At 41.0% G+C, this 16,098-nt stretch overlaps 1 pseudogene; it reads left to right on the forward strand.

Annotated features, from left to right (window-relative positions):
• The first annotated feature begins 14,472 nt into the window (after positions 1-14,472).
• LOC143689432 (keratin, type I cytoskeletal 18 pseudogene) lies at positions 14,473-15,729 on the forward strand (annotated as a pseudogene).
• The last annotated feature ends 369 nt before the right edge of the window (positions 15,730-16,098 follow it).

Genomic DNA, 16,098 nt, shown 5'->3' on the forward strand with positions numbered 1-16,098 from the left:
ACAAACTGTGGCGTATACCTACGATGGAATATTATGCAGCTTTAAGACAGACTAAACTTATGAAGCATATAATAACATGGATGGACCTAGAGAGCATTATGCTGAGTGAGTCTAGCCCAAAACTAAAGGACAAATACTGTAAGGTCCCACTGATGTGAACCGACATTCGAGAATCAGCTTGGAATATATCATTGGTAACAGAGACCAGCAGGAGTTAGAAACAGGGTAAGATAATGGGTAATTGGAGCTGAAGGGATACAGACTGTGCAACAGGACTAGATACAAAAACTCAAAAATGGACAGCACAATAATACCTAAGTGTAATGTAACTAGGTTGGAACACTGAATGAAGCTGCACCTGAAATATGGTTTTTTGTTTGTTTGTTTGTGTGTTTGTATCTTTTGTTTTTGTTTTTTCTTTTTCCTTTTTATATATATATATATTAGTAGTATTATTATTTTAATTCTCTTCTCTATATTAACATTCTATATCTTTTTCTGCTGTTTTGCTAGTTCTTTTCCTAAATCGATGCAAATGTACTAAGAAATGAGGATCATACATCTATGTGATGATACTAAGAATTACTGAGTGCATTTGTAGAATGGAATGATTTCTAAATGTTGTGTTAATTTCTTTTCTTTTTTTTTGATTAATAAAAAAATTTTAAAAAAAATACAGAAGTTGCTTTAAAAAAAAAAAAAAAGAGAAAACAATTTGGAGAGTCCCTTTTTAGAACCATGAAAATGACGAGAGCCAGAGCCCACTCCACCAGAGACCTTTGGAGATGAAGAAGAAATATATCCCTGGGGCAACTTCATGAAACAAGAAGCCTGGAGAAAAAGCCAGCAGATGTTGCCATGTTCACCATGTGCCTTTCCAGCTGCGAAAGAAACTCAGAACTTCATCGGCCTTTCTTGAGTGAAGGTAACTTCTTCTTGGTGCCTTAATTTGGACATTTTTTTAGTCTTGCTTTAATTGGGACATTTTTACAGCCTTAGAACTGTAAACTAGCAACTTATTAAAATTCTACTTTTTAAAAATCAAAAAAAAAAAACCTTACATTAAGAACAGACTAACAATCCATGTTATTTTAAATTTTATTTTATGTTGTGTGCAGGGTTACATTTCATTATTTTTCCATGTGAGTTTCCATTTATTGTAAGGCCATTTGTTGAATTTTTTTGTCTGTTTGTTTTTGTTTTGCTTGTTGTTGTTTTTTTTTGGAAGTGCATGGACCAGGAATTGAACCTGGGTCTCCCACATGGCAAACAAGAATTCTACCACTGAACTACCCTTGCAACCCCCCAACCCATGTTATTTTAGCAGGGAGAAAAGCTAAACTTTAGTTTTGTATGAATCCCTGGCTTGACACAACAGCTTTTTTTTCTTTTTTAATATATGATAAGCAGACTTACTAAAATTTGACCAGCACTGACTATGACAGACAGAATTCACTTTCATAAACTCCTTTTTACAGCTCTCTTCGTTCATTTAGAGCTTCTAGTCAACAATGACTACAACAAGCAAACTCCACTTCCTCCAACTCTCTACTACTTTCTGTATTCATTCAGGGCTAGTAGTTAACAATGACTATAAAAAACAAAATCCATTCCATTAAACTTTCTATCACCTTCCACATCCACTCCACCTATAATTTTTTTAATCCAGACTGCACATAATCAGAGATAAATTTGATATTAAATTTAGAAAGCTTTTCGAATCTACATATTTCCTTACAATAATAATATACATGAAGGGGAGGAGAGAGAGATATACTGAATATATACTTTATATTCAGAACACACAAATGATTACTTTACATATGCTTAAAATCTTAGTCTAACTCAGTATTATGTTAGACTAGCTTATTTTATTAGTAAGCTTGTATAAATCCAGGGAGAACACATGCAAGCAGAATCAAATCACATTTGTTTAATTCAAAGTTTACCATAAATTTCTTTTATGAGAGGTTAAAAGAATTGTTTTCATGATATCCTAAAATTATAAACAATTTTAAAATTACATTGATTATCAAGTTCTAGAAAATATACTACAATTGTTTCATTTGTCCTAAGCTTGAATCCAGGAAAACTTTTCCATATATTTTTAATATTTTTCATTTTACTTGCTGAAACTGATGAGATTTTATTCAGTTACTCATATTTTAGGGCTATTATATTTTAGACTGGAGATGGGGTGAGTAATGAGGGAATGTTATCTTCTGGCTGTGTTTTAGCAGCTGCTACAGGTCTCCAGGAGAGGCTGCATAGGGAGTAGGGGGAGGGGAGTGAAGGAGAAGGTTTTTGGTAGGATTAAAAGAAAATTTGGGAAGATTTGAGTTTAGAACTAGGTTGTTTTGGGGAGGGGGGATGAAGAAGGGTTTGATAAGTAGAACAAGTTTGGCAGAGAGAGGGGTGCCTGTGCAAGCCAAAGAAGGCCTGGCTGTGTGGGACTTCACTCTACTTGATGAGACACCAACAGTAATTGTCAAGGTTTAGAAGAATTTGTCGATCAAGGGTTTTGTTTTCTGGCCTAATTTATACTGTGACCACGTGGTATTGCAATAGAAAATTAATTTATTGGGTCTTAAATTAGCAGCAAGACCAAGGACTTTAAGATTTTGAAGTAAGCAATCCAAAGGGATGTTACAGGGAGGTGGGGACTGCCTGTTTCCCTGATAATGGATAGAGTAAAGAGAAACTCTCACTCTTAGATTACTTAGAAACAATCAAAAAGCCATCCCCTCCTGAGAGTTTTAAGCCCAGTGAAATGACTTAGAAATAATCAAGAGGGCATTCTCCACTGAGAGTTTTAAGCCCCTGTGAGTTTTAGGGTCCCAGACCTGGCAGAGGCAGCTGTTCCCTAGAAGAAGAGTGCCAGAAAAGAAGAGTGTTCCTACCCTGAGATGATTCACCAGTGTTGGTGCTGAAGTCAGGCAAGTGGGTGCCATCCCCATCTCTGGAGATTCTGTCTCCATTCCCAGTCCCAGGTTTTGGCATCAAAACGATAGGTTTCTCAACCAGGAGGGATGAGAAGAGACCAAAACTCAATTAAAGGAGCTTTATTACAAGGCTATGCAAGGCAGGCTGACATCTAAGATGGTGACAGCCCTGAGCAGTGGAAGGGGTACAGCTTATATAGGATGGTTGGTGGGGGTAGGGAAAGGGAGATGGTGGATTTTCATTGTTTAGCTTGAGAGTGAGAAATTCACAGGCTAAGCAGGGAGATATCGCAAGTTTGTAGCTGCCGGAGCTGTAACTACCAGAGGGAAAAATGTTGAATAAGAGGAGTTGCAAGATTGTGGCTGTGGGGGCTATAACAACCAGAAGGTGGAGGTGAGATAAGGGTAGCTGTTGCAGGAAAGCACCTGCCAAAGGGTAGATGTAAGGACGCTTTTGGGACTGCCGTGTGAGTGGGGTTAGGTTTGGTTTTGCAGGGGGTCTCCTGGAAGTTATGCATAGGGAGAGTTTCTTGGAATGTTTGCTAAGGGTTGGTTACTTCATGGAGGGGTTTAACCAAACAAATACATTTTCAAATACAAATGTGGACTGAGCTTTATGGCAGTAAATTTAATGAATTGCTAGGTGCCCAAGGTTTAACTAAATATTTTCTCCACCCCAGATTATTTTTCCCTAGTTTGCCACATGCTGCTGTCTTTATGATGGAATTCTCCCAGCAGCACATTGGGGCAAAATTTCAAAGCCATGAAGTTCAGTTTCCATATGGGTTGGTCTTCAGTTCGTTAGAAGTTTAGACCTGGACACAATTTAGTTTCCTTGGAAACTGTAGTGGGCCACCTTTCATTCTTTGAGTAGAGTCTGGAAGGGCTATTAGTCAGCAGCTATGCCCATCTCATTCTAAGGGGTCCAGTCCAAGTAAAGTCAACCTGCCTTGGAATTTGAATCTGGAGCAGAGAATGCAAATGCTAAAAATGGAAATGGTTGGCTTTCATCTCACTTTTGGACCCTGCTGGAAAAACATTCTTGTTTTCTGCTCTGGGGATCTTTCCTAGTTCCCACTCATATCCAAGCTTGGTTCTTGGTCAATGAGTCAATTTTCTGGGCTCCCAAAACATTTTCAGTAAATACCCTTCTACCTAAATTAAGCCCATTTGCTTGCATTGTGTGGTAGATTGAGTTATATACCCTTAATCTTCATTTCAGAAGGAGTGAACTCATTGTTAATAGGCCCTCTTGAAGATGCTATTTTTAGTTTAGTTAAGGTGTGGCACAATTGAATGAGGGTGGATCTTAAACCAGATTGCTGATTTAAGAAGTGGGAAATCACAGAACAGAGAAGAGGACATCACCTTGTAATAAGAGGCAGAGATGCAAGCCAAGGAACCCAAGGAGTTGTGGCAAGCCAGTACCAGAATGCAACTGATCCCTGGAGGAAGCAAGTCTTCTAGCCTCCAAAACTGTGAGACAATAAATGCTTGTTGTTTAAGCCAAACACTGTGGGGTAATCATCATAGCAGTTTGACAAACAGAGATGCAGAGCTTGCAACAAGAACCCTGACACCTACAGTGATCATCCTGTGCAAAGCACTGTGTTTAGGTGACTGCTGAGAATGATATTTTGAGATCAACAATATCATTGTTGCTGTTATTATTCTTAAAATCTAAATCCCATCTCAGTAGACAACTTTACAAAACACTATAGGGGGCAAAGTTAAGCACAGAGCTCAGAGATATTTTAATTACTTAATTAAACAGGAAATTATATTTATAAATCAGTCATGTAATTGTACTTCTTATTGTAGTAGTTCATATCATGTTATTCTGAGTAAAATGTTTTCTCCAAAAATAAGTGATTATTGTATTACTTTATGTCCTCATAGCTATGATTGACAGTCAGTGACTTTATAAATTATCTTTTCATAGGAATCCAAGTTAACAAATTCCCTTTGAAAGTTGGGTCATAAAGATAGCTATGAGAATTTATGAAGGCCATTTGCTCAAAAGAGCTTGAGCCATTCATCCAGGCAAACATAGTATGTGTTTGCTGCCTAATGCTGCCTTCTGAAAGTGGGAGAGTAAATCATTTCTGAGAAACTGAAACTGGGGTGTCAGAAAGAAGAAATAGAAAGTGTCAAAGGATGAGACGCATGAAGAGATACTGAAGATAAACTGTTGTCACAAAGAAAATTCGATTTAAACTAAGAAGATCTATGTGACAAAACAAATAGGCTACTCTAGAGGGTAGGAGAGAATTCAAATGAGATTTTAAAATAAGTAAATTATTTGAATAAACCCAAATGTGTTTATTGTACACAGAATATAAAATCTCTAAAATGAAAGGATTTTTATTAAATCTGCTGTAGAAAAACTTCATAAACCTTGATCCCTAGAATGAAAGAACCTTATTTAACAGCCGTAATTAATATTAATGATACTCTTGCTACCATGCTGCTGGTCATATATAACTGACTTAATGTTCCATATAATTCAAAGTGATAAATGCACAATCATTTGATGACATTGTGGATAACATTAAAATATATGTTAGGTTCTGATTATCACTTTGTGTTACTGAATTATAAAAATCACAAAAATGTTTGAGTTGGAAGCCACATTGTGGAACCTGTGGTTTTTAACTCAAAGAAAAGAGCTCATTTGAGAATCTAGAGAAAAGTATGTACCCTTCTGCTAGAGAAATGAGCATGTACCATTTGTATGTCAGGGTTGCAATTAGCAATCCCCAATCCCGTTTAACCAGCAGGGTTGTGGTGGCAATCAGAGAATCTTACCTGCAGGGTTCTCACAGAACATACTTCCTTAGGGTCTGCTGATTGGGCAGATAGAAGGTTAAATCCCAGGTGATGAGTACATTTGGAAATTAGACTCTCTAGGGCAGCTGATAAGCAGATTGCCTCCAGAGGCGACTAGCTATTGTCCTTCCTCCTACATAGTGGTAGATGCACAAAGCCACTCCCTACTCTGCATGGGCATGACCAAAGCCCTGTGATTCATTGGCAAAGTCCCCTGACAAAGGGTTCCCTGGAGCCTTCAAGTCCCCCTCATTCCAATTTTAAGGGGGATATGAGCTCAAAATATAATCAGGGCCCAAGGGTCTTGCTTCATTTTATCATAAAACCAAAGACTCCCCTCAAATATAGGCTGGACTCTAATCCCAGGATTCTGGGACAGGGTAAGTGTGAAGTCCTCTAGATTTAGAATGATCAAGGACAGTGAGAGTTCTGCTTCAATAATCTGGGATATTCCTTCCGGTGTTTCAGAGAATGCATGAAATGGTCTTTTTTTGGGGGGGGGGTGAGATGGAACAGTCCTTCACCTCTAGAAATGAGTCTCTCAAACCAACCCATTCTATTTCCATTGAATGATCTGGGGAAAGAATGGGAATGGACTAAAAGCAGGGACAAGAGATTTGATTCAGGGTTTAAGGAATAGAGGTCAGGGCCATTTATACCCTAACCACAATCAATGAGACAAACTCACTGGTCTTGGGAGGAGACTGCTTCACAGGCTTCCTAATGCCAGCAGGACCTCAATAGGCAAGAAATGGCACCATGGCCTATTTAGGTGGAAGAGAGGCCCAGGAGGCCTCCCCAGTTTCCCCATAACCTGCGTACCACATGGAAATAAACTAAGAGTTCCACATACCTCAAGAGAGTCAGCATAGCAAACAACAGTTGCTATTTTAAGAAAAAAACAATTTACTAAAGGATGTTAGGGAGCTGACAGTTTCCAGGGGGCTGGGGAGGAGGGTACAGAGAACCAGCATCGGAAGGAACAAATCCAGAAACAAGCTTAATCCCATTATAAGGCTACTTTAATCAAATAGTCATTGTTCTCTCACTGATGATGTTAGACACAGCACACACCAAGGACATGGGGAGGGGACACCATTAATTCTATCAAGCAGCCCATAACGCCCTAAATGTCTCCACTGCCACTTTTACATAGACACCACACAAATGGGTTCCTTCTTGGCCTACTTCTTCATGGTGCTTGCTCTGAATCAGGTACACATGGGAGCATCTGGTTGGCAGGACCTAACTCACGTGCTCGTGTCCTGGCAACAAGAAAATTGGGGATTAAGTTCTGGCTTCACGTAGGGAAATGCAACTTGACCAAATGTGAAACTCTCTAGTTAGAAAAAAGGTGTTCAGATGACGTGGAGTTGTCCAAACAATTTCCACTGTGGAAGGTAACTGAGAATTAAGAGTCACCTTGTCCTTGAGAAGGAAGAAACTCATATAGCAGAGGCTGCAAAAGTGACTGCCCAAAGTTGGGGGTCAGCTGGAAAAACACAGCAGAGTTTCAAAGCTTCAGCAGGTCCAGGAAGAACTAAAGGAGGGGTTCACCAATAGGAGGAAATGTTGGAGCTATACTGAGACCACCAGGGAGAATTACAGTACATTATGTATGCTAAGAAAATCAAATACAAGTTACACTAGCTGTGACACTTCAGCAACAAATACAGTAAGGAAAGAAGTTAATTCCAAGAGACACTACAACCAAAAGTCCCTAAAGAACCAGAGACCCCTGTCCCAATGCCCTGGATTAATAAGATTCTTCCTACTCCAAATACCATTATTAGAAAGAGTAAGATAGAGAATGACAACTTGAGTGGAGAGAAATGGACCTTATAGAGTGTTTGATCTTTGAATTGATTGCTAGTTTACTTAGAGTGGAGTGGGGGGAGAGAAAGAGAGAGATTATTTTAAAATGAAAATAAAATGTGATACACAGCAGCATTTAAATTAAATTTCTAATACTGGGTGGGAATTGGGACTCCAGGGCAAGAAGAGATAGAATATATATATTTTTTATATTTAATTTAGGATTTTTACACTCCTAAACAGAATGTAAACTCCTATTCTATTACAAGTGAGATTCTAGTATTCCTAAGAATCTGTACACAGGATAAATTTACAGTCCCTAGGAAACTAGAAAGCCAAATCATCTTGGGCAAGGTCAGATTCCAGTGGGAGAAACAGTATATGGAGGCAGGTGCCAATGAGTCAGCAGAAGGAAGACAGGGATATTTATCTTTTCTTAACACCGAATTTGTTAAGAACACAATCTCTTCTCAAGGAGGTAAGGGCAATTTCAACAAGTATCAGCTTAAACCATAGGGTCAGTGGCCCAGAGCTTATTTATAGAGACTAGGGTTTGAAAGGAAACTATCTTCCACAATCAGGGTGGAAAGAAAGCCCACAACTAAAAGAAACTAAGGGCATCTTGTGCAATCCTGTGAACCAGAGAGGAATCACCACCCTGGTTGTCCATGAGACTATGAGGCTCCAAGCTATAATCTCTTTTGGATCAGACAACTGAGGCCAAAGACCTGATCACATGTCTACAGAGCAAGGAGCCAAGGGAGATCTGGGTTGGATGCCTTGTTGCCTTTCAGAAAGATGACCTCTCACCCTATGATTCAATGTCAAAGACTTGTTACTACTTAGGCGATGCTTTGCCATTGTTCATGGCTAAGTTCCCCTATGAGGATAAGGAGTGGGCAGACAGATAGTGGATCTGGGGAAGGAACTTGGTTCTCAGACTTCCCAAAATGAACTTTAGAGGTGGTTAGATAGAGAAAGAAATTCTAGAGAACTCGCTCTCAACTTCTATAAGAAGAGGGAGAAGGAAGGGACACTAGGTGACAGTGAATATCCTTTGCAAGGCACAGAGCCTTCCTGGGAGAGAAATATGGGAAGGGGAAGGCAGAGACCACCTAGAACAAAAACTTCACTGCTCATTTTTGCATTTCAAACTAGACTTTTAAAACTCTATGGTGGTATTCACCATGTGCCCTTCCAGCTGAGAGAGAAGCCCTGACTGTATTCACCATGTGCCTTCTCACTTGAGAGAGAAACCCTGAATTTCATCGGCCTTCTTGAACCAAGCATTTTAGAGCTTCCTGAGAAATAGTGTTTGAACCAGTCTAACTCAAAGTTGGAAAGTAAATGCCCAGATTTCTGGGTCAAGATGGCAGCTTAATAACGTGCGCATTTTAGTTCGTCCTCCAGAACAATTACTAAATAACCAGAAACAGTACAGAACAGCTCCTGGAGCCACAATAGTGACCAGACACACAGCATACCCCAGTCTGGACCAGCTGGACCGGCTGCGAGCACCCCCAGAACCATGAGTTCCCAAAGCTGTGGCGGCCAGCACCCCTCCCCCACAGGCCACTTCCCAGAGGGGAAAGGAAAGGACTTTACCAGCAGCAGGGACTAGGCACAATCAAACGCCAATTGTGGAACTAATTAACAAATACTGACTACTAAAAATAGGCCCCCAGCTTAGGTGAACCTGATCAAAGCGGAGGTTGCTCATTTTTGTCCTGGCATGAAAGGGGGCAGGACTGACAGAAAAAGGGGGGAAAAATAAAGAAGGAAACAGAGGTTTTGTGGCTGTATATCTACAAAGGCTTGACTACCTCTGGATACAGTGGCAGGACTTTTCAGGCTGCAACTGCCCCAGGCATAGGCAGAAGTGAGCTCTTTTGGGGGCTTATCTGAAGCTTGTGCCTTCCCCAGGGGAGGGGTGAAGCCTCACCCAGGTGGAATCCCTCCATCAAGGAATTCAGACACCAGTGCTTGGTAATTTGAAACCATTAAAACCAGCCTACAACCTCTCCTCTGTCTCCACCATGCCCCTAGCAGGGAGAGTCTGCCAAAGTTAAAGGTACCACATCATCTTATGCTGGTGAGACCTGCAGTCAGACAAGTGCCACATACTGGGCAGGATAAGAAAAAAAGACCCCAGAGACTTCACAGGAAAGTCTTTCAACCTGCTGGGTCTCACCCTCAGGAAAAGCCAATGCAGGTGACTCTTTCCTCCTTATAGGAGGCCAGTTTGGTCTGGGAAAATCTGGCTGGGGTCTATAATATCTAAGTAGACACTCCTAAGTGTGTGTGGGGGAAAGGCACCACACAAGTAGGGCAAGAAACAAGAAAAGAAGAACTGAAAAATTCTCCTCTGTTAAACAAAACTTAAGGAAAAGGTCCAGATAAAGCTGAACGGAATGTCAAAGAACAGATAGACAACAAATTCACCCAGCAAGAAAACCCTAGATAAAAGAAGTGAAAGCAATCTCCAGAATAAACTAATTAAGGTAATTAAATGCCTAGACGCCAGCAAAAAAATAACAAATCACACTAGGAAAATTGAAGATATGGCCCAGTCAAAGGAACAAACCAACAATTCAAATGACATACAGGAGCTGAAACAATTAATTCAGAATGTATGATCAGACATGGAAAACCTCATCAAAAACCAAATCAGTGAATTGAGGGAGGATATAAAGAAGGCAAGGAAAGAACAAAAAGAAGAAACTGAAAATCTGAAAAGACAAATCACAGAACTTATGAGAATGAAAGACACAATAGAAGAGATGAAAAAAACAATGGAAACTTACAATGGTAGATTTCGAGACACAGAACATAGGATTTCTGAACTGGAGGACGGAACATCTGAAATCCGAAAAGAAACAGAAACTATAGGGAAAAAAATGGAAAAATATGAGCAGGGACTCAGGGAATTGAAAGACAATATGAAGCGCATGAATATACGTGTTGTGGGTGTCCCAGAAGGAGAAGAGAAGGGAAAAGGAGGAGAAAAACTAATGGAGGAAATTATCACTGAAAATTTCCCAACTCTTAGGAAAGACTTAAAATTACAGATCCAAGAAGTGCAGTGTACCTCAAAGAGAATAGATCCAAATAGACATGCTCCAAGACATTTAATAATCAGAATGTCAGAGGTCAAAGAGAAAGAGAGGATCTTGAAAGCAGCAAGAGAAAAGCAATCCATCACATACAAGGGAAGCCAAATAAGACTATGCGCAGATCTCTCAGCAGAAACCATGGAGGTGAGAAGACAGTGGGATAATATAGTTAAATTATTAAAAGAGAAAAATTGCCAACCAAGAATTCTATATCCAGCAAAATTGTCCTTCAAAAATGAGGGAGAAATTAAAACATTTTCAGACAAAAAAAATCACTGATAGAATTTGTGACCAAGAGACCAGCTCTGCAAGAAATACTAATGGGAACACTAGAGACAGATACGAAGACAGAAGAGAGAGGTGTGGAGAAGAGTGTAGAAAGGATGACTATGAGTAAAGGTAAAAAGAAGGAAAATTAGATATGACATATAAAATCCAGAAGGCAAAATAGTAGAAGCAAGTACTACCCATGCAGTAATAACACTGAATGTTAATGGATTAAACTCTCCAATCAAAAGACATAGTCTGTCAGAATGGATTAAAAAACAGGACCCATCTATATGCTGTCTGTATTCAAAGGACACGAGGCCAAGGACACAAATGGACATTTACACACCAGTGTTTATAGCAGCATTATTAACAATTACCAAGAGATGGAAACAGCCAAAATGTCCATCAACAGACAGTTGACTAAACAAACTGTGACATTTACATAAGATGAAATATTATGCAGATGTAAGACAGAATAAAGTTATGAAGTATATAACAACATGAATGGACCTTAAGGACAGTATGCTGAGTGTGACTAGCAAGAAACAAAAGGACAAATACTGTATGGTCTCACTGATACAAACTGACATTAGGGAATAAACTTAGACTATTTCATTGGTTACAGAGACCATCAGGAGATAGAAATAGGGTAAGATATTGGGTAATTGGAGCTGAAGGGATACAGATTGTGCAACAGGACTGAATATAAAAACTCAGAAATGAACAGCACAATATTACCTAACTGTAATATAATTATGTTAAAACACTGAATGAAGCTGCATATGAGAATGGTAGAGGGAGGAGGGCTGGGGCATAAATGAAATCACAGAGAAAGATACATGATAAAGATTGAGATAGTGTAATCTAGGAATGCCTAGAATGTATAATGATAGTGACTAAATGTACAAATTTAAAAAATGTTTTTGCATGAGGAAAAACAAAAGAATGTCATTACTGCAGTGTGCTGAAAATAGATGGTACGTAATATTTTAAAATTTCAACTAATGTGTGAGACTAAAGCAAAAAATGTTTAATTGGTACAAATCTATACTTTGACTAGTGCATTTCCTAATATAACTTATGTAGATAGCTTGATTGAACAACATAAGTACATGAAACCTTGGGTAAGACATGAGATTTTATTGGTTTGTCTGGAGTGATGGCCCAATGAATCCCAGAGTGATTTGATCAGTGAGTGGAAAAGTATTTGCAAAGTCCCCTTCAGGGAATGGTGAGAATGGGGGAAAACTCAACTTCCCCAAGTTGAATTCTTGATATTCTCACAAGCAGTGTGGACAACCAAAGCCATAGGCTGAGCCTTCAGGCTTGGGGTTTGTTCATATGAAACTGAACCCCACAGGGGATAGGTCAAGCCTACTTAAAATTAAGCCTAAGAGTCACCCCCAAGAGAGCCTCTTTTGTTGCTCAGATGTGGTCTCTCTCTCCAGCCAACACAGCAAGCAGACTCACCACCCTCCCCCTGTCTACGTGGGGCATGACTACCAGGGGTGTGGCTCTTCCTGGCAGTGTGGGACAGAAATCCCAGAATGAGCTGAGACCCAGTATCAAGGGATTGAGAAAACCTTCTCGACCAAAAGGGGGAAGAGTGAAATGAGACAAAGTGTCAATGGCTGAGAGATTCCAAACAGAGTCGAGAGGTTATCATGGAGGTTATTCTTATGCATTAAGTAGATATCACCTTGTTATCCAAGATGTAGTGGAGAGGCTGGAGGTAACTGCCTGAAAAATGTAGAGCTGTGTTCCAGTAGCCATGTTTCTTGATGATGATTGTATAATGATATAGCTTTCACAATGTGACTGTGTGATTGTGAAAACCTTGTATCTGATGCTCCTTTTATCTACCTTGTCAACAGATAAGAGGAACATATGGAATGAAAATAAATAATAGGGAGAACAAATGTTAAAATAGATTTAGTTTGAAATGCTAGTGATCAATGAAAGGGATCAGTAAGGGTATGGCCTGTAAAATTTTCTTTTTCTGTTTTTGTTTTATTTTTCTGTTGTCTTTTTAAATTTTTTTTTCTGAATTGATGCTAATGTTCTGGGAAATGATCATGATGATGACTATGCAAATATGTGATGATATTGTGAATTGCTGAGTGTATGTGTTGGAAATGTTTGTTTCTTGTAATTTTTTTTAATTAATAAAAAATTTAAAAAACTCTATGGTGTGATAGAATGCTAACCTTCCATACAGGAGATATGGGTTCAATTCCTGGACTATGCACCCCCTTCTCCTCCCCCCTCCCCCCAAAAAAATCCTAGTTAGACTTTGGAAGGCAGGGCTTTCGAGAAAGAGCAAGGGATTTGTCCAGAGCCCATAAAATGGGATTGTTATAGTCAAAATTAAACTTTGGAGGATCAACTTTAGACTAACTCATCAAGGACACCACCAGGGGAAAACAATTTACATCAAAGGGACATTTCCACCTCACAGAAAGCAAAACCCTTCTGGGGCTGTAGAGAGGAGGTAGGGTAGGGTCAATCCCCACAGGCAAGGAAATGCCAAGAACCTCTCTCCTGGTGCCCACTGTCATGGCAGGACTGCAAGGTGCTGGAGAAGCTCTGATCTCACTCACTCTACACCAGACTGGTGAGGGCTGTGAAATCCCTGTAAGGGGACAGCTGTGAGTCTGGCCAAGGGCATGCAGACCAGAGGCCCTTCTCCCCAGTGCCCAAAGACCACCTGGGAAGACAGAGGAAGAAAGAAGAAACACCATGATGTAATGCTTACCCAAAGTTGACTCAGCTTTGACTGACAGTACCTGAGATAATAATATTTAAGTGACTGCAAAATTATATGCATTGGACTTGAACCCACAGGAGAGGTTTAGAATAGACTATGTGCTCTGGGCAGTTTGAGGGCTCACTTGCCAAGTTGAACTCAGTACTAGAAAATAAAGAAAAAACATTATGCACATGTGGGAAACAGTGTGTACATTTTGAGCCCCCCCCCACCACACACACACACACACACACATACTTTCCCTAGCACTTACTACAGATGTTGGCCCATTTGCACACACAGTCAGTGACAGTCAAGCTGAAGAACCAAGGATGGGAATGAGTGAGCTCCACTGAAGGCAGCCAGGTGAAGAAGACTGAAGAACGTTCTAGGTAGAAACAAGGCAGGACAACAGGAGTCTAAAGTCAGAAGAGACTTGGCACTTGAGAGGAAGGGAAAACAGGCAGTGGGTCTCAGGTGCAGGGAATGGGGGAGGAAGCTGTGCCAGGCATCCAGTGGCATGGACCAGAGCCATGCAACATGTCAGAGACGTCTCTTCTGTTTCTGGCTCACGTTTCTAACTGCCTCCTTGATATCCTCCTCTGAACAGTTCATGGCCATCTGAAACTCAAAGAAAAAAGAAAAATACTCAGCCAGATAAATGCATAGCATTAATTTTTTTTTAAGTTTAAAAAGGCATATATGAATCTACAGCCATATCCTGAGCCCCAGCCTCTCTCCTTCCTTCCCAGACAACATGAGCTTCACCACCTGCTCCACTACTTTCTCTACCAATTGCCGATCCCTGGGCTCCATCCAGTTGCCCAGCCCCAGGTCCAGTTGGCCAGCAGTGCAGCCAGCTTCTATGTAGGCACCAGGGGCACAGGCTCCTAGAGCTCCATGTCCCACTCCTCTAGCTCCTGGGGCACCTGGGGGTCCAGGGGCTTAGCCAGAAGGATGGTGGGGGTTCTGGTGGGAATGGAGGGCATCTAGGGCAAGAAGGAGACCATGCATGCCCTGAACGACCACCTGGCCCCCTACCTGGACAAAGTGAGAATCTTGGAGACTGGAAAACAAAATTCAGGAGCACCAGGAAACCTGTCAGGGATACCTGAATAAGGACCCCCCCAGGTCAGGGGCTGGGCCACTACCTGAAGACCATCAAGAAGCTAGGGGCTCAGATCTTTGAAAATTCCATGGACAATGCCAGCATCCTTCTGCAGATTGACAATGCCCAACTGGCTGCTAATCACTTTAGACTCAAGTATGAGACTGAGCTGGCCATGAGCCAGTCTGTGGAGAGCGACATCCATGGGCCCCACAAGGTCACTGATGACAGCAACATCACTTGGCTCCAGCTGGAGACAGAAATTGACGCTCTCAAGAAGGGGCTGCTCTTTGTGAAGAAGAACCATGAGGAGGAAACAAAGGGCCTACAAGCCCAGATTACTAGCTCTGGACAGACCATGGAGGTGGATGGTCTCAGGTCTCAGGGCCTCAGCAAGATCATGGCAGACATCAGGGCCCAGTGGGACAAATTGGCTCAGAGGAACCATGAGGAACTGGACAAGTACTGGTCTCAACAGATTGAAGAGAGCACTGCAGTAATCACCTCTCAACCCGCTGAGACAGGAGCTGCTGGGATGATGCTCATGGAGATAAAATGTACTGTCCAGTCCTTGGAAATTGACCTGGACTAAATGAGAAAATCGAAGGACTGTTTGGAGAACAGCTGGCAAAAAGTGGGTGCCTGCTACACCCTGCAGATGTTATATCTCAACGGGGTCCTGCTGCACCTGGAGTCAGAGCTGGGCCAGACCCAGGCAGAGGGGCAAGTGCCAGGCCAAGATCGCCATCAACCACCACCTGCTAGAAGATAGGGGAGGATTTCAGTCTTGGTGATGCCTTGGGCGGCAACAACTCCATGCACGTCATCCACAAGACCACCATCCACAGGATGGTGCACAACAAAGTGGTATTTGAGACCAACAATGCCAGAGTTCTGAGGCATTGAGGCAGCAAATGCAGGGTGCACTTTGGGAAATAGGTGGTCAATTAAAACTTCTGCATCTTCAGAGGGTCCAGCCTCTCCAGAACATCATCCCCCTACCCCATATTATTGTCAGTCCCTTTCAGCATGACAAATTTAGAATGGGCATAGCCCAAATATCCTAAACAGTGGGAGAAAGATTAAAGATGATGGTGGAGTTATACACAGAATGTAGGATTTAACAAATGCATATGATTGTTGAATCTTTATATTGATATTTCTTTTAGTTTCTGGTATCTTAGAGCAGCCAGAAGCAAAAACCTATAATTGTGGAATTGTAACCCATACCAAATTCTGAAATCTGTTCTACAACTGTTTGTTGCACTGTGCTTT

This window comes from Tamandua tetradactyla, chromosome 7 (assembly GCF_023851605.1).
Source record: "Tamandua tetradactyla isolate mTamTet1 chromosome 7, mTamTet1.pri, whole genome shotgun sequence".
In the NCBI taxonomy this organism is placed as follows: domain Eukaryota; kingdom Metazoa; phylum Chordata; class Mammalia; order Pilosa; family Myrmecophagidae; genus Tamandua; species Tamandua tetradactyla.